The 25,514-nt window shown below is 35.5% G+C and overlaps 1 protein-coding gene across 4 annotated transcripts in view; it reads left to right on the top strand.

Annotated features, from left to right (window-relative positions):
* Positions 1–25,514, top strand: part of pde1a (phosphodiesterase 1A, calmodulin-dependent) — a 259,650-nt gene that overhangs the window by 140,150 nt on the left and 93,986 nt on the right. For 2 of the 4 annotated variants that reach the window (XM_087268396.1, XM_087268395.1), the window contains exon 1: positions 17,571–17,663. The exons of the other annotated variants lie outside the window; for them this stretch is intronic. The gene's annotated coding sequence lies outside the window, so the exon portion shown is untranslated. Of the gene's footprint in view, positions 1–17,570; positions 17,664–25,514 lie in introns of those variants that run through there. 4 annotated transcript variants of the gene reach the window in all.

Genomic DNA, 25,514 nt, shown 5'->3' with positions numbered 1-25,514 from the left:
TCTGTGAGCCTGGTTCCAGACATCCTCACTCCGCTGCAGCCAATCCGTGACAGCAGGTAACTCAGTGGGTTCTCCGGACCATGGAAACAGGGGTGGTTGGTAGCCAAGAATACATTTGAATGGCGTAATACCCGTGGCTGGCTTTATTAATGAATTTTGTGCATATTCTGCCCACATCAGATAGCGACTCCAGTCGTGCTGTTGCTGATGACAGTAGGAACGTAGAAATCGAATGACTTCTTGATTCATACGTTCAGTTTGGCCGTTGGATTGAGGATGGTACCCTGAGGTGAGACTAACATTAATATTTAGATTTTTACAGAGAGCGGACCATACCCGGGAAGTGAATTGGGATCCCCTGTCTGAGACGATATCATCAGGTAAGCCAAACATTCGAAATACATGATTGCACAGGGCTTCTGCGGTTTCAAAGGCAGAGGGCAATTTGGGCAACGGTATTAGGCGACAAGCCTTGGAGAAACGATCAACCACCGTGAGAATGACTGTGTTGTTCTGGGAAACAGGGAGATCCGTAATGAAGTCCACCGCTATATGGGACCAGGGCCGTTGCGGAACCGGTAGCGGTTGTAACAGGCCAGCAGGGGTTTGGTGAGATGCCTTCGTGCTTTGGCAAATTTTACATTTCTGAACATAATTAATTACATCCTTCGTGAGGGACGGCCACCAGAAACGGGCTTTGACTAACTCCAAAGTTGCAGTGATGCCTGGATGCCCCGAACTGGGAGTGTCATGAATATGGGTCAGTAATCTGGTACGTATGTTATTGGGTACAAAAATCAGGTGATTCGGACAGTCTACTGGAGGGTTGTTTTCTCGGTTGGCCTCTTGGATCTCGGTAAGTATGTCCCACTGTACTGGAGCCACTAGTAAGTTCGTAGGAATAATGGTTTCATCACTAATTGGGGTTTTATCCTCTGATAGCCTGGATAGTGCATCTGCCTTACTATTTTTACTCCCTGGTCTATAGGTGACAATGAAGTCGAATCTGGTGAAGAACAAAGCCCAACGAGCTTGTCTGGGATTTAGACGTTTGGCTGAGCGAAGATATTCCAGATTCTTGTGGTCCGTTAATATGGTGAATTGCTGACTAGCCCCCTCCAGCCAGTGTCTCCATTCTTCCAGGGCTAATTTCATTGCCAGTAATTCGCGATTTCCCACATCATAGTTTCGTTCTGCGCTGGTCAATTTACGGGAGAAGAAGGCACATGGATACATTTTGGATGGTTGACCCTGACGTTGAGATAACACAGCACCGACTCCTGTGTTGGATGCATCCACTTCCACAATGAAAGGTAGGTCTGGGTTGGGATGACGGAGAATAGGAGCTGTGGTGAATTGAGTCTTCAGATCGCTAAATGCTTGGCGTGCTTCAGAGGACCAGGATAGTTTGTGGGAATTTCGTTTGGTCATGGCTGTTAATGGTGCGGCTATTGAACTAAAGCCTCTGATAAACCGTCTATAGAAGTTGGCAAAACCTAGAAATAGCTGCAACTCCTTGAGATTCTGGGGTAACGGCCATCGTTGAACTGCCTGTACCTTCGTATCATCCATGGTAATCCCTTCTGCACTGATGACGTATCCCAAAAAGGCGATCTGTGTCTGGTGAAATTCACACTTCTCTAATTTGGCGTACAGACGATGTTGAATCATGCGTTGCAACACTATACGTACATGTTCAACATGTTCCTTCATCGTGTTTGAATATATGAGGATGTCGTCGATGTAAATGATGACCCAGCGATCCAGCATATCCCGAAAGACATCGTTCATAAAAGATTGGAACACGGATGGACAGTTTGACAGGCCGAAGGGCATTACCGTGTACTCATAGTGCCCCCTAGTGGTGGAAAACGCGGTCTTCCACTCGTCACCAGCACGGATTCTGACAAGGTTATATGCACTGCGAAGATCAAGCTTGGTATAATATCTAGCCTTTCTTAATTGTTCCAGGGCAGGAGGTACGAGGGGTAATGGATAGCGGAATTTTACGGTGATTTCATTGAGCCCTCGGTAATCAATACAGGGACGTAAACTGCCATCTTTCTTCTTTACAAAGAAGAATCCAGCTGAAGCAGGAGATGTAGAAGGTCGGATGAAACCCTTGGCCAATTCCTCGTCGATATATTCAGACATTGCCTTGTGCTCAGGTTGTGACAGAGGGAATATTCGACCCGTTGGAGGACTTGAACCTGGAATTAACTCAATGGCACAATCACTTGGTCGATGTGGGGGAAGTTGAGTAGCTTTTTGTTTGCTAAAAGCTTCATGTAAGTCATGGTACTCAATGGGGATTAGTTCATCAACGAGTTCAGGTAACACATTGGTGGTTCGTAATGGAATTTTGTGAATGGGCTGGATGCACTGTTTCATGCATGACTCACTCCACTGCAATATCTGTCCGTCCCTCCAGGAGATATGAGGATCATGTCGCCTTAACCAGGGCAGTCCCAACACCAGTGGATGATTAACTGAATCAATAATGTAGAATTGCATTTCTTCAATGTGTAGAACACCAACTTGTAACTGTAGCTTATTCGTAATCATACGGATGCGTCCTTCACCCACAGGACGACCGTCTAGTGCTTCCACTGCAAGACAGGAATCATATGAGCTGAGAGATAGTTCGTGACATAAAGCAAATTTCTTAGATATAAAGTTTCCGGCAGATCCAGAGTCGACAAGAGCCGTAGTATTAATCATTCTTTTATCAAATTTAATAATCACAGGAATCAGTACACTAAAAAGTGCAGGAACATGGGACGGACTCACCGATTGAACTGGTGTCTGAGGTCGTACGCTGCAGGTGGATTTCCTGTGCCCTGATTGACCGCAGTACAGGCATAGATGATTTTGCAATCGATGCATTCTTTCTTCATGGGTGAGACGGGTGAAACCCAGTTGCATGGGTTCATCAGGGGGCGTGTCACTTGAAACATGGAGCTGTGTGCGAGGATTTCTACGGCTGCGAATCAGATGATCAAGACGGATGGTAAGTTCAATGAGTTCGTTCAATTTCTTTCCTTCGTCACGGCAAGCCAATTCAGATTGTAGATTGGTATTCAGACCCCGTCTGAATAGTGTCTTCAGTGTATCCTCAACCCAGTTAGTTTGAGCGGCGAGAGTGCGAAATGACAGGGCGTATTCTGCAGCTGTGTTACGCCCCTGTGTAAGAGAAAGTAACTGCTCACCGGGGCTTCTCCCATCTGCTGGGTGCTCGAACACTTCCCGAAATTGCTTGAGAAAAGTTTCAAATGTGGGATAGTTACATTCCTCCTCCTTCCATATCGCTGTAGCCCATTCCAGCGCTTTCCCCGTTAACAGGTTGCATACAAAAGCCACCCGACTAGAATCAGTGGGATATAATGCAGGTTGTTGGTTAACAAATAGTTTGCATTGCAATAAGAAGCCTTTGCAGCGAGAAGGTGACCCATCAAACTTTTCAGGAAAAGCTAATCGGGGACTTACGGTAGCTGGAGCATGGGAGACATGCGTTGGTTGAGAAGCTGTCATGGTAGCAGGCGGGGTAACTGCAGGATTCGGATGACGGAGTTGCTGCATAGCTCTCACCAGTTCCTCCGTGAGAGAAGTTAGATGGGTGAGTTGTTGATGATGGGTGGCTAACTGAGTGGCTTGAGCGGAAAGTTCAGTCGAGACTTGTGCTAAAGCTGCTGGATTCTGTAGTGGCGAAGTCTTCTGTTGTGATTAGTCAGAAGGCATTGAATCCATTTGCAAGCTTTATTAAGAGCACACATACAAACAAACACTAAGGGGCAATCCAGGAGACAGAACGTGGGACAGGCAAAAGTTCAAAGGCAGGCAGATATCTTACTGGTCAGAATAACAGGCTGGAGATCCGGGGCAGGCAGATGTCTTTCGTAATCGTAGAACAAGCACAGGGTCAGAAACACAGATCAGTCCGAAGCAGGGAGTATGGAACGCTCAGAAATGACAGCCAGGCAAATCAAGACTTCGCAACGAACCGGAGCGTGAGTGCGGTATATATACACGAGAGCTGATGAGTTGCACCTGGACCGTAATCAGTGCCAGGTAGCAGGGCTTATGGGATTTTGAGTCCGTGAGTCGAATCAGAATTCTGGCGATGGTTCCCTCTGGTGGTGCACAAGAGGGTTGGCATCGCCCTCATTTACAACAATCTCACACATACATTCAATTGTTTTGTTGTCTGACAGAACAAAATGTTGCATTCCATTGGTTGAAATAGACATTACCCAAGCTCAATTTGCTAATGTCACGGTTTAGAAAACATCAAACATTCTCTCTAAAATAAAAAAAGATTGTTTATATGTATTGATATGCACATCTAATACATATGTAATACAAATGAAATGCATTTGTATTTTAATGACAAGACAATATGATTTAGTATATGTGGCCCCAGTTTCAACTTTGAATAATTCAAAGTGTTCTAAAATGCCTTGACAGGGATTGACAGGGATTTTAAGAAGACAGTTACGGACATGTAATTTAGACTTGTGTGAAGGATGTAAAATAAAAACTTTGAATATTTGAGCTTTCTGTAGCGCAGATAGTAGAGCAATATTCTAGCAGTATTCTAGCAGCACTATATACAGTATATATATATATATATATATATATATGAGCAATATCACACAAGTAGCAGTGCAATATGGCTGTATATCTGCACTAGTGGGAGGCGTGCGTTGGCACAAGGCCACAGGCTGAGTGCCTTAGTGTCTCACCAGTGACAATACACAGCCATATTTCACTGCTATGAGTGTAATATTGCGTTTATACAACATTTCGATGGCATAATCGTGTATGTAATAAAGAAAATCAAACACAGAGAATCTCAAAAATCCTTTTAGATGAGGAACTACTTTCTTCCACCATTCAATCACATCTGCATCTGACCTTCAGAACAGCATAAAACATTGTTTAAAAACACAATGTCACTTTAGAGCTAGTATTTGAATGATTCTCTAGCGTAATGTCTAAAGTGATGACAAAACAGGTGATTTTGCTGACATTTTAAGATTATAAGGCTGAAAGGCATGAAATGCCATCAGTCTACAGAGATTTCCAAGAATTTCTCTGTTGCAATCAGGAGATCACAATAATTAACCCAAAAAAGCCAAAGCAAAGCAAACACTAGCAGATTACTATGGTTTAAATATAGCACTACAACATACAAAAGAGAGAGATTGACTTAGAATGTCGATTAACTGATTTATAATGATTTTATAATAATTTCATATAATGATCAGCTCTAGTTTAAAATACAAAAAGAAAACGCTGAGTTTTTCACCCCTAAGAATTATTATGCGGTCTTTGCTCAGCTCAGTATGACAGAATGATAGCCGCCGTTCTTCAAAATTATAAAAAGGTACTATCCTTATAAATAAATTGCATAGTTGGAATCTAAACAACTACATTCTCGCCTAAAAAAGTCTCAAAAGTACATTATGTTGTCCAACAGCTGCAATATTTGTCAAACTGTAGTGAGTCTATTGATCTGCTGTCACTCTATGTGGGCGGAGTAATACACAAGGGTGAAGAGGCTGTACGAGTGCTGTTATTGCAGAATATCGCAGAGCTATATATATTAGTTTTTTTTTTAAGCATCTACCAAATGCATAAATAAAACTGCAGTTTAAGCCACTGAAACTCTAAGAGAGAAAAATCTGAACACAGCACAGTAAGTGCCAGATTTTGCTGATCTGGTTGAATTAGCACAAGTGTGCATTTTATGAGTATTTCTACTGACAATGAGCAAATGAAATATAGCAGCTCATTTCCATAATGACCAATGCAGTGCCAAACCAGTGCAAATTAGGTTGCAAATAAGCAAAGCTGATGATAAAGTGCATGTAATCTACTAAAAACACAGATGGGATGGTTTTCCGGGGTGTTAAATAATGGTGCAAATACCAGTGTCGTATTATCTTTAGTTTTTTTTTATTAAAAATCCTTCTCTCCAGTAATATTTGCCTCTGACAGGAAATTCCAACTTAGTGCATATGCAATCGGAAATGCATATGCAATTAGCCACAAAAATCACAGTGTCCATTTCCTTTCACTGCTGTGCATCTTGATTAAATCCTAACAGGCAAAAGAGGGTTTACAAGCTGTTGGTAAATCTGGCCCTATGTCAGCTTGCTGTCTCAGAGAACGGCAGCTATATTAAAGACATCTGATCTGATGAATTTTTATTTCTGTGAAGTGCAATGTTGCTTTTTAACGGCAGTTTAAAGTCTGTTAAGATCAAAAGGATGCTTAATTTATAATTATTATTTAATATAAAGTCTTAATAATTACATTTTTTTATAAAAATATTGCTGTACTGTTGTAATTAAACGACATTGAAGGGATTTCGAGTATGAATCATCTTTTTAAGGTCCTGCCACGGAATCTTAATTGGATTCTGGTCAGACTTTTGACTAGGCCACTCCACAGTCTTAATTTTGAGTTCATTTTTTGGTTTTCAATAAGGGGACAAAAAGTTTCTCACACCACTGTGTGAATATGTATGTATGTATGTATGTATGTATGTATGTATGTACATATGTGTATGTACACACACACACACACACACACACATATATATATATATATATATATATATATATATATATATATATATATACACCAGTTTTATAAATATATAACAGTTTTTTATTTTCAATTATTTCTATTTAAGATTTTTTCAACACATTTCTAAACATAATAGTTTTAATAACTAATTTCTAATAACTGATTTATTTTATCTTTGCCATGATGACAGTAAATAATATTTGACTAGATGTTTTTCAAGACACTTCTATACAGCTTAAAGTGACATTTAAAGGTTTAATTAGGTTAACTAGGCAGGTTAGGGTAATTAGGCAGTTTTTTGTATATTGATGATTTGTTCTTTGACTATCGAAAAAAAAAAAATAGCTTAAAGGGGCTAATAATTTTGACCTTAAAATGGTTTAAAAAATTTTTTAAAACTGCTTTTATTCTAGCCGAATTAAAACAAATAAGACTTTCTCCAGAAGAAAAAATATTATCAGACACACTATGAAAATTTCCTTGCTCTGTTAAACATCATTTGGGAAATATTTAAAAAAGAAAAAAATTCAAAGGTGGGCTAATAATTCTGACTTTAACTGTATATATAATTATATCTAAATATAATTATATACATATATACTGTTTATGAAATTCAAATATGAACTTGTACATCATATGCGTAATTAGCATATATTTGCATATTTCAGTATGGTTAGGGAGCCATTGACATCCACTGATTTTGAGCATGAACTGCTTTTTTAAGGTCATTTCCACAGAATCTCAAATGGATTCAGGTCAGGACTTTGACTAGGCCATTCCAAAGTCTTAATTTTGTTTTCATTTTTGGTTTTTAATAAAAGGGGTAAACACTTTCTCACACCACTGAATATAAATATGTTAAGATAAAAAAAAAAGGCTTAATTTGTTATTATGTTTTAATATTCATTTTTACTTAATTAATTAATTATTTAATATTTTAATTAATATATTGCTGTACTGTTGTAATTCAGACATGTTGAAGGTCATGGTTTTAAGGTCATGCCACAGAATCTCAGTTGGATTCAGGTCAGGACTTTGACTAAGCCACTCCAAAGTCTTCATTTAGCTTTTCTTTTTTGTTTTTCAGTAAGGAGGCAAACACTTATGTATGTATATATAAAATTAAAATATAAACCTTTGTGTCATATATACAATTTGCATATATTTCCATTTATCGGATTTCAATATTGGTCAGTAGCCATTGGCATCCATAATATATATATATATATATATATATATATATATATATATATATATATATATATATATATATATATATATATATATATATATATATATATATATATATCAATAATTCTGTTGCTGTCTATGGCTTCCATTTTCCAACCTTCTTTAAAATATCTTTAAAAAGAAAAAAAAACACTAGAGAGTCAGCAAATGGTGAATAAATGTCAATTTTGGGGTGAAGTATCCTCTTAACAAAAACTAAAACAGTCTTCTCAAATCATCTATGACTTCCTGCAGTTGCTGAAATCATTTGACGTGCATGCCGATTTTTTAAATAAGAAGTTCCGTGCTTACTTTAAATGTCAAACCAATCCTCATAATATCACCGTTTGAGGAATTTCATCAAAAAGGCTGTTACCAGTGGCAACATCCTCTATTTCCTCATAATGGCACGAGCGGTGTAAAAGCGGCCTGAGTGATGTTTTCCTCAGCCTCCTGCGGGGAATGACTCATGCTTCCCGAGGGCTTTCAGTCTTAATAGAATGCGCTACAGACAAGCTAATTATCAGCATGTTAGCATGTGTGTGCTAATTAATCCTACTTCTTTCGGGTTTCAAACTCCCAGATTTGTGTGCCACTGCCCCACTAGAACAGTTCTGCCGTTTATTGGCACAGCATTGTTTTCATTCAGGTCACTTGTTGAAATCAATTGGCTGTAGTGTTTGGCTTTGGAGAGTGCAGAAAAAAAGCATTTGTTGCTATGACTGAAGTCACAAACCTAAATCTTTTGTCGCAGGTTTTTACATTTCTGTAGGCGCAGGAAAATGTAGTCACACTTCAGCAGTTTTGTGTGGGAGTTCGCAAGCTTCTGTGATTATGACACATATGAAGTACTGCGGAGAGAAATCGCCCATAGAAAAGGAATCAAATGAAGTCACTTTAAACGTCTCGTTTCTTTCTCCCGGACAGCAGATGGAGAGTGTCTGGACTTTTGTTCACATGTTGAGTTTCAGAAAAGATCTCAAAATGTGCTCAGATTTGCAAGGATCTTTTGTGCAGTCAAAGTCAGAAATTTCAATGTAAACTCTTGCATTTTGTTTTTCAAAACTGTAGAATTTAGGATGTAATATGCATATTTTCTATGTGTTTTTATGTGTTAAATGCCTTGTGTAGATGTGGCGCAATGGCACAGTTGGTAGCGCTGTCGCCTCACAGCAAGAAGGTCACTAGTTTGAGTTTTAGCTTGGTCAGTTGGCATTACTGTGTGGAGTTTGCATGTTCTCCCCGTGTTTGCGTGGGTTAACTCCAGGTGCTTCGGTTTTCCCCACAGTCCAAAGACATGCGGTATAGATGAATTGGGTAAACTAGATTGTTCGTAGTGAATGTGTGTAAATTTGAGTGCATGAGTGTTTCCCAGTGATAAGTTGCAGCTGAAAGGGCATCCACTGCTTAAAACATATGCTGGATAAGTTGGCGGCTCATTCCGCCGTGGTGACGCCAGATTAATAAAGGGACTAAGCTGAAAAGAAAATGAATGAATGAATGAACGAACGAACAAATGAATTCCGTGTGCAGATATTTTAATTTTCAATATTTCTACATTTATAAAAAAGTCTTGTGCAGCCAAAAGTCTGAAATTTCAATGTAAGCTCAAGAATTAAAAAAGAATATAGTATTTGATATATGTATACACACATGTGTATGCACATAATTTAATATATTTTCAAACTGATTTTAAGATGCCTTGTAAAATGAAAATTAAATATTTTAAGATTTAGTATATATTATATAGTGGAGATATTTTAATTTTCAATATTTCTATATTTATAAAAAAGTCTTGTGCAGTCAAAAGTCTACACATTTCAATGTAAACTCAAGCACTTTTTTTCCCAAAACTATAGTTTTCGAGATGTAATATGCATATTTATATTTTATTTTTAAATCTTTTCAAACTGTTTAAGATACCATGTGCAATTAAAATTCGATATCTTAATATTTAATATTTAAAAATTTACGAAAATGTTGTGTGAGATCAAAAGTCAGATATCTAAGAGAACAAAAGGATTCAAAATATTCTTTTTTTAAATAATTTTCAAACTGCTCAGATTTAAAAAGTTCTCAGTATGAACTAATTTAACTTTAACTTAGTTCTTTCCAAACAAAAGATCTAATGATCTGAATATGATCCATATTATTATATATTTTTAAAAACTTCTCATACTTGCAAAGATGCCATGTGCACATCAAAATAATATGTACATTATTTTCAATATTAATATAAATAGTTAACATATCAACAAGCTCTATATGATGAATTTTTAATCTAGAAACTTATAAGAAGTATATAAAATAAATAAATATATATATAATAATTGAAAATTGAAGATTATTTGGTAATTTAAACTAATTAATAATAAAAATAACAATACATAAATACTAATAAATACAAAATAGGACTACAATAAGTAATCAAGCATTTTATGATAAAGATTAATATGGAAAAAGCAAACAAATACAATTATTACAATGATAAATTAAGAATACACAAAATATTAAATAACATCTTCAAAACAGATTAAAATAATTTAGTTGGAACTATAGTAAAACAAATGTATATTAATTTTATTTAAATTACTAAGATTGAAATAAGCAGTAGCATGTGTAAATGGACAAATACCGTAATACAAAAATGTAACAAACTAGAAATATAGTTAGTTAGTTAGTTAGTTAGTTTTCCTCACACAAGAATTATCATATTTTTTTGTTTTAGCTCTGTTTATGTTTATTTCTCTTTTATATTTTCAGAATGCACAATAAATCTAGGGCTATAAAGTGCCATACAGTTGAAGTCAGAGTTATTTGCCCCCATTTTTCCAACTGTTTAACAGAGCAAGGAAATTGTCACAGTATGTCTGATATTGTTTCTTCTGGAGAAAGTCTTATTTATTTAGGCTAGAATAAAAGCAGTTTATAATTTTTTAAAACCAATTTTAAGGTCAAAATGATTAGCCCCTTCAAGCTATTTTTTTTTCAGTAGTCTACAGAACAAACCATCGATATAAAATAACTTGCCTAATTGCTCTATCCTGCCTAGTTAACCCAATTAACCTAGTTAAGCCTTTAAATGTCACTTCAAGCTGTATAGAAGTGTCTTAAAAATATCTAGTAAAATAGTATCTACTGTCATCACGGCAAAGATAAAATAAATCAGTTAATATAAATGAGTTATTAAAACTATAATGTATAGAAATGTGTTGAAGAAAATCTTCTCTCTGTCAAACAGAAATTGGGAAAAAAATAGGGGGGCTAATAATTCTAACTTTTACTGTATATCTGTCTTTTACATAGTAAATGTGCTGTATCTTTAATGTGCTGCTATAAACCATTAAATCTAACTAAGGTACACGTATATTCTAGCAAACTCTTACCTAAAACGCTTACAAGCTGCCAATCCCCTAAGGCACACTTTGAACATTTTGTACAAGAAATGTGGGGTAATGAGTGTAAGAAATGTTCTGAGTAAAAAAGAGCAACAAAAGTGCGAGCTCTTGTACTACAGTAAACGTCTGTCAGTGAAAGTGAGATCACTGGCACCTGTTTAAGCTCTTTAAAGATGCAGCGAGGACATGTTCGATAAAGGGTGCGTTTGTATCGTGGAACAAATGTTGCTAATCATGTGGTGATGGAGGCACTTCAGGACAGGAATGCGGAGAAAAGCAGCAGCGGTTTGTTGCCATAGCGACCAAAAAGCGCATCTTGTGGTGCAATGCATTTGTTTAGTCTTTTACCTGGAGTTAATGTGGATATATAAGCACTTTCTGAGACTGGAATACAAAATCAAGCCAGACATATACTGTAGGTTTAAAAATGCAAGGAAATAAAGCCTCTTAAAGAAGGAGTTGAGATGAATACTAAATAGTAAACAAAGAAAAGGAAATCAACACTAATGCTTTTGCATTTAAAGGCAAGGCAAGTTTATTTATTTAAAAAGATCTTGTTACTTCCATATGTATTTATAAGTGGTCTTAAAGGGCACCTATGATGGAAAATCCTCTTTTGTAAACTGTTTGGACAGAACTGTGTTTGGGTATAGTGTGTCCACAGTCATATTGGAGTGATATAAAGACAATAAGTGGGAAGTGCATTCCCTGACATTAAAAACAGGACCTAAATCCCTCCCATTTTAAAGGCCCACCGCAAAGTGACGTAGGAGTGAGGTTTTCCTGCTGACCAAATTGACTGACAGCCACCTATTAACATGTCGCATTAGTAATGTTAGAATCATCCACAAAACAGGACGTGTGCAAAGCAACCAGGATTAAAAGATCTGTTCAGCTCTCTGTGATCAGCTGCACCTCAAGAGTGAGTTTTACAAGTTTAAAACGTTTTTAAATCAGTGCATGTTTGTTTTAATGGCAGTAAAACTTCTTCACTACATCCTTATGTCAGTACAAATGTAAAAGAAGACGCTTCAATCCTGGATTGTGGATGTTAAATCAGGTTTGTTTTGTACATTAACATAACGGATATCCATATATCAGTGTATATTAATGTGTATCCTGCCACATTTGCTGTGCAAAAACTGAGCGAGCGAAAAGTGTTTGTGTGTGTGAGTGTTTGCAGATATGCAAACTTTCTAACAACATTGTGTGTGACTCATTGTTGCAGAAAGGCTTGAATTAACTCTGAGTGAGATCTGCTTTATACTTATCTGTCATTGTCAGACATCCCAGAAGAGGATGTCAAAAGAGCGGTGGGGGTAAATTGCGCGTGACATACCTAAAGAGCGGTGGGGGTGAGTTGCGCGTGAGTACCTGAAGATCTGGGAGGGATACTGTGGAGAGGGAGACTTGGGATGTCTGCATTGTGCTGCTTGTGCGTTAGATACAGCAGGAGAAGCTACACCCATCACAGCAATACATGAGCGGTGGGTGTGAAGAACCAGCTCACTTACATTAAAGGCACAGGCAACAAAAACAGCTACAAAGTCAAAACAGCTCAAATTACCAATATACACAAAGGTATAATAAATAATCTGATGGGAATTTTGAGCTGAAACTTTACAGACACATTCTGGAGTGGATCTTAATTCTTGAAAAGGGGGTAAAATCGCTGCCCTTTAAAGAGATTATTGTACAGAACTGTAAGTCCACTTGGAGTACAAATAAATAGCTTAATAATAATTTTAGTATGTACATTTATATCCTAAAAAGTAGACTTTTAAAGTTATTCCAAAAAAAAATTTATTCCAATTTAGTCCTACTTATTAGTATATACATTTCAAAAATGTGGGACAATGGGTTCTATGCACAACTAGTGTTTTTCAGCCAATGATAAACTTCCGGTGAAAGCTTAATTTGACTATTTTCAATTTCACAAGGTTGCTTTTACAGCATCAATGTTGTTGTCTGAGAAGCGTTTCAAAGTTTTGCGATCTTGCTATAATGTCTCTAAAGTGAGTCACAGAGTCTGCAGGATGTTCTCTGTTTCGTCTGCTATTGTAGCCAGTTGTGATCAGTGACTTCTTGATGAAACTGAAGTGTTGCTTCATCGTATAGTCTTGGCTTTACACTGCATACGCACAGTCTGTTCAATGACCATCTGATGCATTAAACAGATCTTCTGCATATACAACCCACTCATCAAATCAAAGTGAACAGTGAATAATATCTGCTTACTTGATTAAAAAACAAGATAGTTTTAGTATATGATCCTCTGTTTATATATGTTAAATGCAGCGCGGATAAATTTACCGATAATCTATAAAGACAAATCTTTATTGATTGACATTAAATATTCCTTCAGCGATCCCACATTGTGGAGACACATTCAAAACACAGAAAGAAAGCCGTTACTTTCATTTCCAGCTGGGTCAGTTGGCATTTCTGTGTGGAGTTTGCATGTTCTCCCCGTGTTGGTGTGGGTTTCCTCCGAGTGCTCCGGTTTTCCCCTACAGTCAAAAGACAACAGGTGAATTGAATAATTTAAATTGTCCCCAGTGTATGAGTGTGTGTGTATGAATGCTTCCCAGTACTGTGTTGTGGCTGGAAGGGCATCCCCTGCCTAAAACATATGCTGGAATAGTTGTCATTCCACAGTGGCGATCTCTGAAATAGAGGCTAAGCTGAAGGAAAATGAATGAATAATTTATGATCAACTTCAAAATAAAATGTATTTGCTTTTTGTGATTATGGAAGGATGTATAGGTCAGATAGATGAAACATACAATTAAAAATCAATTTTAGCAATGCGCTCTCTCTTATTTGATTTCGACGGAGAACAGATAAGACATCCCGTCTGTTTTTGCTTTTAACTTCACCTTATAATAATCCTTTAAGTCTGCATTGTCCTTTTGAATATCTGCTCTATCCTGGATTGTGAAGTCTGTTGCTATAGATACTGTGGCTGGAGGCTTTCATTGGGTGTTAGACTTATTCTCCATCTTTGATCCCTTCATTGGCTACTTTCTCCTGTATTATAGCATATGGATATGTTCAGTCATGTCTGTATGATATTTTATATTTGGCTGGGGAAGTATTTTTCCACATTGTGGACATTTCTTATTCATGCTTCTATTCTGCTTAAAAAAACATTGTTGAGGGAGAAGTTTCTTTTTCAATACCACAATCTCAAATGTTTTTGGCTGTATTTTGAACTAGCTGAGATGTAACATGCAGTAAACACTTTATGCAATAAAGAAGAACAAATGTGTTTTCATATGGAGTTTATGAAGTTTGTTAAAAAAAATAATTAATATATATTTATATAGAGAATCATGTGAGTGTGTTTTTATATTATAAATAAAGAGCTAAGGGTGGGGGATGTCGACCAAATTGGCATCGTACGACGCCTAATGTGAAACATTGTGAAGGATGATGACATTGTTGTTGTAGGCGGCGGTGAATTAATTATTTATGAATAATTAATTAATTCATGAGGACTTAATTATTTGTAGCCTACTGTTTCAACTTCCTGACCCACATGCTCTTTGTTTTACCCATAAATAAATCATAAATAAAAAAAGAAAAGTTACACACAAATTACCACCTGTCAATCACTTTTTCTGTGGGACTCTGGCATGAATAGGCAGAGTGATCTGTGTCGTTATAATGGCGTCGACAAACTTTGTTGGTAAAAAAGGTGCACAACAAACCGGAAGCAACCAACAGTATCTAGTAGAGGTTTTTGCTAAAAGTACAAGCATGAAAGCGAAAGATTAAAGCAGTGTACTGACACTGTGACACGTTACCTGATAGATTCAAAAACTGAAGAATCGATAGGTAGAGACAAGATTAATTAAATATCACATTTAACAACTGTAGTGAGATGCGATCCAGTGGTACATCCTTGATAAACTGTCTGATGTGCACTACTCTCTGCTCAAAGCACCCGCTGACTGCTGGAGCTCAGATGTGCACGTACGCTGCAGCGCATTAGAGCGTTTGTGTGTGTGTGTGGTCACGCAATGTGCGTTTTCAGCGGCATAGTGTGAAAGTAAGGCTTTTCAGAAATGCTAAATGAAACACCAGTGTGGACCTGGATTTAAAAAATTAAGATGTATTAGTGTAAACAGTGCCTAAGTGTGTATTTTTTACGATTAGGTTGCTGCTGCAACGGGGGCAGGATCGTGATGTCTGTTAGCCATCGGCGATGAACGATAGCATCGTCTATCGACCCAATCCTACTAACCCTAACTAAGACCTTAGATCTTTCTAGATCTCAGAACTAGAAAACTAGACCTGTTTTTTTTTTTTTAAATAATGTTGTTTAGTACTTCTTTTTTTATGATTAGATTTTTTTTCTGCAATAATTAAAAAAAAATCCATTTAAGTTAGCCTATTTAAAATTAGTCATCTAAAATGAGTACCTGCAAACTAGACCTGTTTTTTAATTTTGTGATTTAGTATTTAATTTTTATAATTCATTTTTTTTATTTTCTTCATTAATTTAACAGCACCATCAGTTTAAACATTTTTACATCCTTTTAGCGGCAGTTACTGTAAATGGATATTGTTATCATAAATCCAGTAAATACAGATAAGTAATATAAACTCAATAAATAAAAATCACACATACAGAAAATAATAATAGTAAAATTACATAAATCAAATAGCAATGCAAAAATAATAATACATAATAAATAAAATAAGATAATTACACTTTTACCGTGCGTCTCACCACAGTGACCTTCCAAAAATGCCAAATCATTTCCCCATCTTCTCTGATAAACATCCAATTTATCAAGGAATCTATATGTAATTTTTCATATGCTGCCACCTTCCCCAATTGCGTATTTATATATTTATTCATTTTTAATAATTAATTAAATAATTCTTTCATTCATTTATTGGGCAGCACGATGGCCTCACAGTAAGAAATTTACTTTTCTGTGTGGAGTTTGCATGTTCTCCCTGTTTTCACCTAGGTTTCCTCCGGGTGCTCCGGTTTCTCCCACAGTCCAAAGACATGCACCATAGGTGAATTGGGTAAACAAAATTGGCTGTAGTGTGTGACTGCGTGTGTGTGTGTGTGTGTGTGTGTGTGTGTATGTGTGTGTGTGTGTGTGTGTGTGTGTGTGTGTGTGTGTGTGTGTGTTTGTGTGTGTGTGTGTGTGTGTGTGAGTGTGTGAATGAGTGTGTATGGGTGTTTCGGTATTGGGTTGTGACGGAAAGGGCATCCACTGTGTAAAATATATACTGAGATAGTTGGCAGTTCATTCCACTGTGGTGACCTCTGAAAAAATAAGGGACTAAGCCGAAGGAAAATTAATGAATAAATTTATTTATTTATGAACAACTGAAAAAATAAATAATCTACAAAAACATTCATTCATTCATTCATTCATTTTCTTTTTGGCTTTGTCCCTTTATTAATCTGGGGTTTCCACAGCGGAATGAAGAACCCAAAATATGGTAAACATCTTATAAAATAGACACAGGTCTGAAGCATAGAATATAATTTTTTTCTCTCTCCTGATTATGTCATCTACTGTTCCACACTCCAGTTTGTTAGGTGGCGCTAATAAACCTTTAAAGTTGGTTGTCAATTGCTAATAAAACCAAAAAAAGAAGAAGAAGAAAATATCATCTACCCACAGGGAATAGTGGGGTAAAAAAGCGAGGCAAAATCTATTTTAAAGAAAAAACTAATAAATAAATGGCGAATTAGATGGGATAATAGTAACACTGGAGGATGGCACTATAGTATTATACAGACAGTAGGGACAACACTAAATCAAGGAAGAGGTAAGGTTATCAAGATTAAGATTGGGACACATGGGGTTAAAAGCAACACTCGCATTGATGGGTTTACATGAAGAAGGGAAATGTGATGTATGTGGTGTTACTGAAAACGTGGATCATGCACTTTTTATGTGTAGCAAATATAACAAACATCGCGATATGTTATTTAGTCAGTGTGGGGAAGACAAAATGATATATTAAACTATTTTTTAAAGAAATATAGGATAATGGTATAATGGATTGGCAACTATATAGATCGTTTATTAGGTGTATAGAGAATTCAGCTTTAGGTTCAATCATGGTCATAAAAACCCTTAAATGTTAGAGGAGCTGAACACAGTGCTGACTTGAGTATGTGGTCTGAAAGCAAAGGTTGGAGAATGTGAAACATCCATTTTTTTGTCCCTTTCCCTCCCTCCCTCGTTTCTTTTTCTTGCCCTTTCTAATATTCAGACTTATCATCAGGATTACATCCTGTACAGTAGGTGGCGATAATACTTCTAATGAGTTAGTTGCCATAAAACAAGAAGAAGAAGAAGAAGAAGTGGGGTAGAACCAAAATGCCAATGGAAACCATTTTGTTGTCATGACAAGCAGGAAATGATATCAAACAGGTTCTCATGATAACTCAGTGGAAAGGTCAGTATTCTCAATCTATTTATATCTAGTATTTGAGCTATTTGTGGCATTGCAATGTCAGATTAGTTTCTCAGGAGAGCTGAGAGTCAGATTACTCAAAGAAAACTTTGTCATATTTGTGGAAAAACAAGTAATTGTTAAACTTTGGGAAACAAATGTTTGATTCTGATTTCCTTTTAAGTCTTTTACCCTTTAAAATATGATTGCTTTTTAAGTCTTTTTCATAGAAAATTATATACCAATAGTCTTTATAATGCTACAGAGCATTGTCAACACTAATAAAAGGTGTTTTTCTTTAGTGGATGCATGTTAAACTAGCTATATTTTGCTTTGGAAAACACTTTGATGCGTTTAGAGAGCCTTATTTATCATTAAATGCCACCAGAAATGATTGCATTCGCCTTCTGCTGTGTTGAGATTTTTAGCATAATTATAAATGAATAAACAGTTTGAGTTGTTTTTATTGTATTTGATGGGCCAATTATGAGATAAGCAAACCTTACTCTGCATCCATATTAGTGTTTGTTTGACATTTAGACATGTAATCTCCATCTGGAATTGAAAAGCGCTATCATATATTTACAATGTAAAAAATGATGTGATCAATTAGTCATGACAGCATATGTTTTTACTTCATTATAACTTACTAATCTAAGTTAATCATGTTCTAACTTAATTTTCTAAGTTACCCAAGCAGTTTTAAGTCAGTTTAAAATAATATAAGTTCATTGGACTCATTAGGTTAAATTGATTTAGCATAAAAACTTAAGGCAACCAGGATTCTTTTTGCAGTTTACTTGTAAAATAATGTCCATTTGAGGGCATTAAACTCTATATGGTTTAAAAACATCAAATGCAAGTTGAGTGTTAAGGGTTTTAAACAACTTTAATAAATATAAAATCACAAAATTGGTGAATTAATGTTTCATCATTATCATCATCATCATCATCATTCACTAAAACAAATGATTGAGGTCAAGTTGGTTTTATATTCACACATTCTGAATTTCTCCTTAATAATATAATTCAGAATCTATTTCTGTCTAGAATTTTGAGCTATTTGTGGCATTGCAGTGTTAGATAAGTTTTGTCTAGAGTTGAGAGTCAGTTTATTTAAAGAAAACCTTGTTATATTTTTAAAAAACAATTATTTGTTTGAAATTGGGAAACAAATGTTTGATTATCATTACCTTTAAGTATTTTAACTTTTAATTTAATAGTCTTTTTTGTAGAAAATAGTTATCAAAAGTGGATGAAGTCAGCACTAATAAAAAGGTTGTATTTTTTAATGGCTGCATGCAACACTAGCAATATTTTGCATTCGAAAACACTTTCATCAGTTTAGACAGCCTTATAATTGAGCAGATATGTTAAACTGAGGTAAATATTCAAATATTCAGACTTTCACCCTAATAATATTATTTCTGAAAAGTATTATTTGCAAATTCTAAATAGTGAAATCCTATTAGCAGCCAATGATTATGAAAGTACAGCATTGTTCACAGTCAAATAAATAGTGCTAATGTTGTTTTCAAGTCATATTTGTGTGATTTCAGAACAAATAATGTACAAAGTACCATGGTAAACAATATAGAGAGCATGTCATAAGTTGTTACTGAACGAATGTGCAAATATAAAAAAAACTTTCCCTTAATGTTATTTAATGGCATCAGAAACGGTTGTCTTAGACTTTTGCTGTATTTAGTTTTTTTTTTTTTTTTTGCATAATTATAAATGAATGAACAGTTTGAGTTGTTTTTATTTTATTTGATGGGCCAATTAAAAGAAAAAGCAAGCATTACTCTGCATCCATCTTGGTGTTTGTTTGAAATGTTGGCATATATTTGGCATCTGCTACGGATAACAAAGCTTTGATAAGTGCTGGATTACCTAAAGCATATTTACAGTACTTGATATTATGAGGATTTATCTACATTTGAATGCATTAAACTCTGTCAACGCAAGTCAAGTGTTAAGGGTTTTAAACAACTTTAATAAAAATAAAATCATAAAATTGGTGTATCATCATCATCATCATCATCAATCACTATAACAAATGGTTGAGGTAAAGTTGATTTTATATTCACACATTCAGACTTTCTCCTTAATAATATAATTTCAGAAATGTATTATTTGCAAATTCTAAATAGTGAAATCCTATTAGCAGCCAATGATTATGAAAGTACAGCATTGTTCACAGTCAAATAAATAGTGCTAATGTTGTTTTCAAGTCATATTTGTGTGATTTCAGAACAAATAATGTACAAAGTACCATGGTAAACAATATAGAGAGCACGTCATAAGTTGTTACTGAACGAATGTGCAAATATAAAAAAAACTTTCCCTTAATGTTATTTAATGGCATCAGAAACGGTTGTCACAGACTTTTGCTGTATTTAGTTTTTTTTTTTTTTTTGCATAATTATAAATGAATGAACAGTTTGAGTTGTTTTTATTTTATTTGATGGGCCAATTAAAAGAAAAAGCAAGCATTACTCTGCATCCATATTGGTGTTTGTTTGAAATTTTGGCATATATTTGGCATCTGCTACGGATAACAAAGCTTTGATAAGTGCTGGATTACCTAAAGCATATTTACAGTACTTGATATTATGAGGATTTATCTACATTTGAATGCATTAAACTCTGTCAACGCAAGTCAAGTGTTAAGGGTTTTAAACAACTTTAATAAAAATAAAATCATAAAATTGGTGTTCCATCATCATCATCATCATCATCATCATCATCATCATCATCAATCACTATAACAAATGGTTGAGGTAAAGTTGATTTTATATTCAGACATTCAGACTTTCTCCTTAATAATATAATTTCTGAAAAGTATTATTTGCAAATTCTTAACAGTGAAATCCTATTAGCAGCCAATGACTATCAAAGTACAGCTTTGTTCACAGTCAAATAAATAGTGCTAATGTTGTTTTTAAGGCATAGTAGAGCATGTCACAAATGATCACTGAATGAATATGTGTGAGTATAAAACCAAATTTCCCCTTAATGTTATTAAATGGCATCAGAAATGGTTGTTTGCTGTATTTATTTTTTAGCATAATGATAAATGAATGAACAGTTTGAGTTGTTTTCATTTTATTTGATGGGCCAATTATGAGATAAGCAAACATGTCTCTGCATCCATATTGTTTTTAAATTTTGGCATGCATTCTCCACCTGCCACTGATAACAAAGCTTTGATGACTTCTGCATTACCCGAAAGCACTGTGATATATTTGCAGTGCTTGAGTTTATGTGGAATTCTCTACAATTGAATGAATTAAACTTTGTGGTTTAAAAACATCAATTGAATAGTGCTAATGTTGTTTTGAAGTCATACTTGTGTGATTTCAGACTGAATACTCAAAGTACCATGGTAAACAATATGGGGAGCAGTTGTCACTGAATGAACGTTCAAAGATAAAAACCAACTTTATCTCAATTAACAAATGTACTGTATTGATGTCAAAAATGTACTGATTTGTACTAGAAATTTGTAAAGGAATACATATATAAATGATATATACATATATATTTATTGTTTTAATTGATATAAAAATGCTGACCAATGGATGAAGCCTTGTGGTTTGAAAATATAAAGATTTTAAATGACAGTATAAGCTCATATTTTGGTCCTGAACTGTAATTCTTAAAGGGTCAAGAACCCCTTGAGTACTTTATTTGAGATTTTAACAGATTTGCATGTGTTGAGTATCAGTTAAGACAACGTTAGCACCTGTTAGCTTCAATTGTGGGGAAAACTGGATCATTTTAAGCTTTTGTCAACTAATTTCTTCTTCCAGGTTTAAAATCATTATTGGGGTGTATTAAAATCTGTGACTTAGCGCTCGTCTTCCTGTCTAGAGATGACTTGTCGGTTTCTCATTATTATTCATATCTGAGTTTTCTTATCCTATGAGAAGAGCCTGCATCTTAATTATTCATGACTGCATGTGTACTGTATTCCAATCACTGACTCTTATGGATAGACCTGCTAAGCTGTGAGACAGCGCACGGCACACAGTATTTAGATGTGTGTGCGTTTGTTTCCGACTTTCGTTGCAATGCTGTCAGGGGCTACAGATGCAGTCAACCTGTTTGTCTGCAGCAAGTATTTTTGTCGGGAGAGCTGTATGAGAAATGGAGAATGGCGGACTTTGTCTTTTATCAGTTGAGTTCATTACCATTCAGACACATCGCCTAATAGTTGGATTAGATAGGGCCTGATGTACTGCTATCCACTGTGTCTGCATTTAAACTCTGGGATTTAGGAGGAGAAAAGTCTTCCTCATTTATAGTTTTTACATGATTATCTTTATAATGACATAGCAAATCAGGGTTATATAATATATGAAATGACTTACTGTTTATTTCTTTGCATTTTAACTTTGTAAACTATAAAATCATGCATTTCCTCGCGTTTTGTGTCGGATTTTTACATTCTTTTTGTCTTGGCTTGTTGAGTGAACTGACACCCGCCATGCCAACTCCTTCCTTCTGCTCACAGTGCTACATGCCCATTATGTAGCATTTTTAGAAAAAAAAGTCTGAGGTAGACTTGAACTGAAAGAGGGGGTTTCATGACCCTTTAAAAATAGTATTTTTGATATATACACTGTTAACAATTTCTTGTAAAATCCACAGTAACTGTTATAATACTGTATTTACATTTACAGCTGCATTTAGCATAAGTATTTACAGTATTGTATATTTTTACTGTGAAATATACAACATTTTTTACTGTGCAACTTTAAAATACAGTAAGGCCCAATCCCAATTCTACCCCTTAGCCCTTCCGCTTACCCCTACCCCTCGTTTTGTGTGTTCCCGTAAAGGGGTAGGGGTGTCCCGATTCTCTTTAGTAATACAATATGTAGGGCTAAGTGGAAGGGTTGAATAGCCGTTCGGACGAAGATTTTTCAGGACCACACTCAAAACCAAGGAGTAAGAAAATTTCCCAGAATTCCACAGAATACACAATTCCCCACAAAGTTACACCCGGAAGTAAGGAGATCCACAAATTAGTATTTTTTGTTATTATTACCAATTTTTACAACAAACAAGCAAATTTTTTAATACATACAAAACCACGTTTGTGTTAAATAAACGCTAAAATAAAAAATGTTAAATTTTACTATCTATAATAACTCCTGTAAAGCAGTCCTACAACATTCTGTCACTCGGTGACACTCGAATACTCGGTCAGAAAAGTCTAGTGGCTGTTAATAAGTTTTTTACAGTGTCTGCTATAATGTTAATGTTGTTTTTGGTGTGTTTACTTTTGTATTAAATACACAGTACATTTATAATCTTATTGCCACATTAGATCGTTATGATAACATAATATATGCCTTCAGGGATTTCATGAAGATAAATATTAAAAAAAAATAAAAAAAAGCTAGACTTAGTCTGATGAAGAGATCATGATGACATATGATGACGTGTGCAGGTGCTGTAGTGCTGTCCCATTTCTTAGGGGTAAATTTTGAAGTCCTTTCCCTTTATTTTGGTTTTAAGGGGGAAGGGGTAGGGGTACAAAAAAGAATTGGGATTGGGTCTAACACTACATAACTGTCCTACAGTAAAATACAGTTCATTACAGTTACATACTGTTATTCACAAAAATTGGTAACAGTCTGTCATCACATAGGCAGCACAGTAGCTCAGTGGTTAGCACTGCCACCTCACAGCAAGAAGGTCGCTGGTTCGAGCCCGACTGGGTCAGTTGGTATTCTTGTGTGGAGTTCTTCCCGTGTTGTTGTGGGTTTCCTCCAGGTGCTACGATTTCCCCCACAGTCCAAAGACAAGCAGTATAGGTGAATTGAATTGAATAAGCTAAATTGGCCGTAGTGTATGTGTGTGAATGCAAGAGTGTGTGTGTGTGTGTGTTTTCCAATGCTGTTGGAAGGGCCTCCGATGCGTAAAACATGCTGAATAAGTTGGTGTTTCATTCTGCTGTGTCAACCCTTAACAAATAAATGGACTAACTCGAAGAAGAATGAATGATGTATCATCACGTGATTCTGCATCTAAATATGCCTATACGTTCTAGGATATTATAAACAAACCCTTTGTGTTTTTGATCCTATAGTGAATGCTGACAATACATAATACTTTTTTGGTTTAATGATGATAATTTAAAAGGGTAAAATTGCACTTGGACCAGTATTTCTCCTTGGCACATCAGTGTCCTAGTCTTCATGTTTTTGGCTTCATTGTGTCCACTGCCTTATTAGGACACTTCAGTCTTTCACTCCACTGTGTTTATGTAACACGTCAGGATTTTTATAGGCTTGTTTTTTTTTGCGCTTATTTTCTTTGTTATTGGTTGATTGGGTTTTGTCATTAAATTTGTCTTGCTAAAATGTGTCATTTTTGAATACTTGTTATTCTAATGATCACTTTTCCAGTCTGCGGTGACCCCCAATGCACTCTTGAGGGGTTTTCAGAGCTGTAGTTGCGTCAGTCTTTCCATAGGGATACATTGTAAATGTTTGTTTAATTTTTTTTTTGTGCAGAACTGTACATGAGGTCTACCTTTATGGCTGAAAGCGCAAATAGACTGTTTTACATAAACCTCTCAAGACACTGCAAATCAAAACATTAGTGGGTTTTAGTCATTTTTTGGAAGTCAAAGGATTTTTCACTGTTTAATAAAAGACACAAACCCTTTAAACTGAGAGGGTGCTCGCTGCAGAGCCATTTGAGGAGAGGTGAGCTCCAGAGAGGGGGAGCATGAGCTGTCGCTCCTCCTCCTGTAAGCTGTTTTAATGCGTACACCAACCCCACCCCTAACCCTACCCCCAGTGACATCACTCGTAGAAGAAGTGCAAAAAAGGTGGAGCTCAAGCTTAAGCTCCCCCTCGCTGGAGCTCACCTCTCCTCAAATGGCTCTGCAGCGAGCACCACTTGTTTAAACTGTCTTATGCTGCCTTTATATGCTACTGAAATTGTTCTATACCCTTATGTAGCATTCGTTTGTTGTCGGGAAGAATAAGATCCATGGTGGACACAAGGTTTATTTTTGCATTTTTTCAGGAAGTGTTATTTAGTGTATTGAGGATATTCATATGTAAATAATAAATATTCACCACATTATCTACACTGTAAAACCCAAAAGTTAAGGTAACTCAAACTGTTTGCGGAAACCGATTGCAACAAACCATTTAAGTTCAAAAACTAATCTTGAGTATTGTGAACTTAATCAATTTGAGTAAACGAAGCAATTTGAGCACAGTAAAACCCAATAAATGAAGAGAACTTAAACCAACTGAGTACTGTAAAACCCAATAAGTTAAGGCAACTCAAACTGTTTGAGGAAACTGATTGCTACAAACCATTTGAGTTAAACTAATCTATACGAGTACTGTGATCTTACTCCATTTAAGAAGAAGTAATAAGGTATTTAATTAACTCATTACTTTTAACACCGAGTTCAAAACTCTTTTCAAATGAATAGAACTAACTTTCAGTCAATTTTGAGTTAACTACACCCATTTCAATTTGATAAAGTTGACTGTTTGATTTTACAGTGTAGATCCAAATTTATCTAGGACATCCAATTAAATATTATGGTGTTTATTAAACATAAAATGTACATGTAAAAAATTGACAAAGTAATAACAAATACTAATTTAAACAAAAAAAATTCAATATGTTAATCAGATTTTATTGTTTTTTTTTTAGTTAATGTTGAACTTAATATTTTTAGTCAGCTTGACTGATGTAAGTTAAGATGTCTGGAAAGGTTGACTCGATTTAACAAAAAAAAATGAAGAGGCAATTTTTTTTTACTGTGTGATTATTTTTGATAATACAAAGGGTAAAGAACATTTTAATAGT

Source organism: Danio rerio, chromosome 9 (assembly GCF_052040795.2).
Source record: "Danio rerio strain M-AB ecotype USA chromosome 9, GRCz13ab, whole genome shotgun sequence".
Classification (NCBI taxonomy): domain Eukaryota; kingdom Metazoa; phylum Chordata; class Actinopteri; order Cypriniformes; family Danionidae; genus Danio; species Danio rerio.
This window is presented reverse-complemented; position numbering and strand designations above follow the sequence as displayed.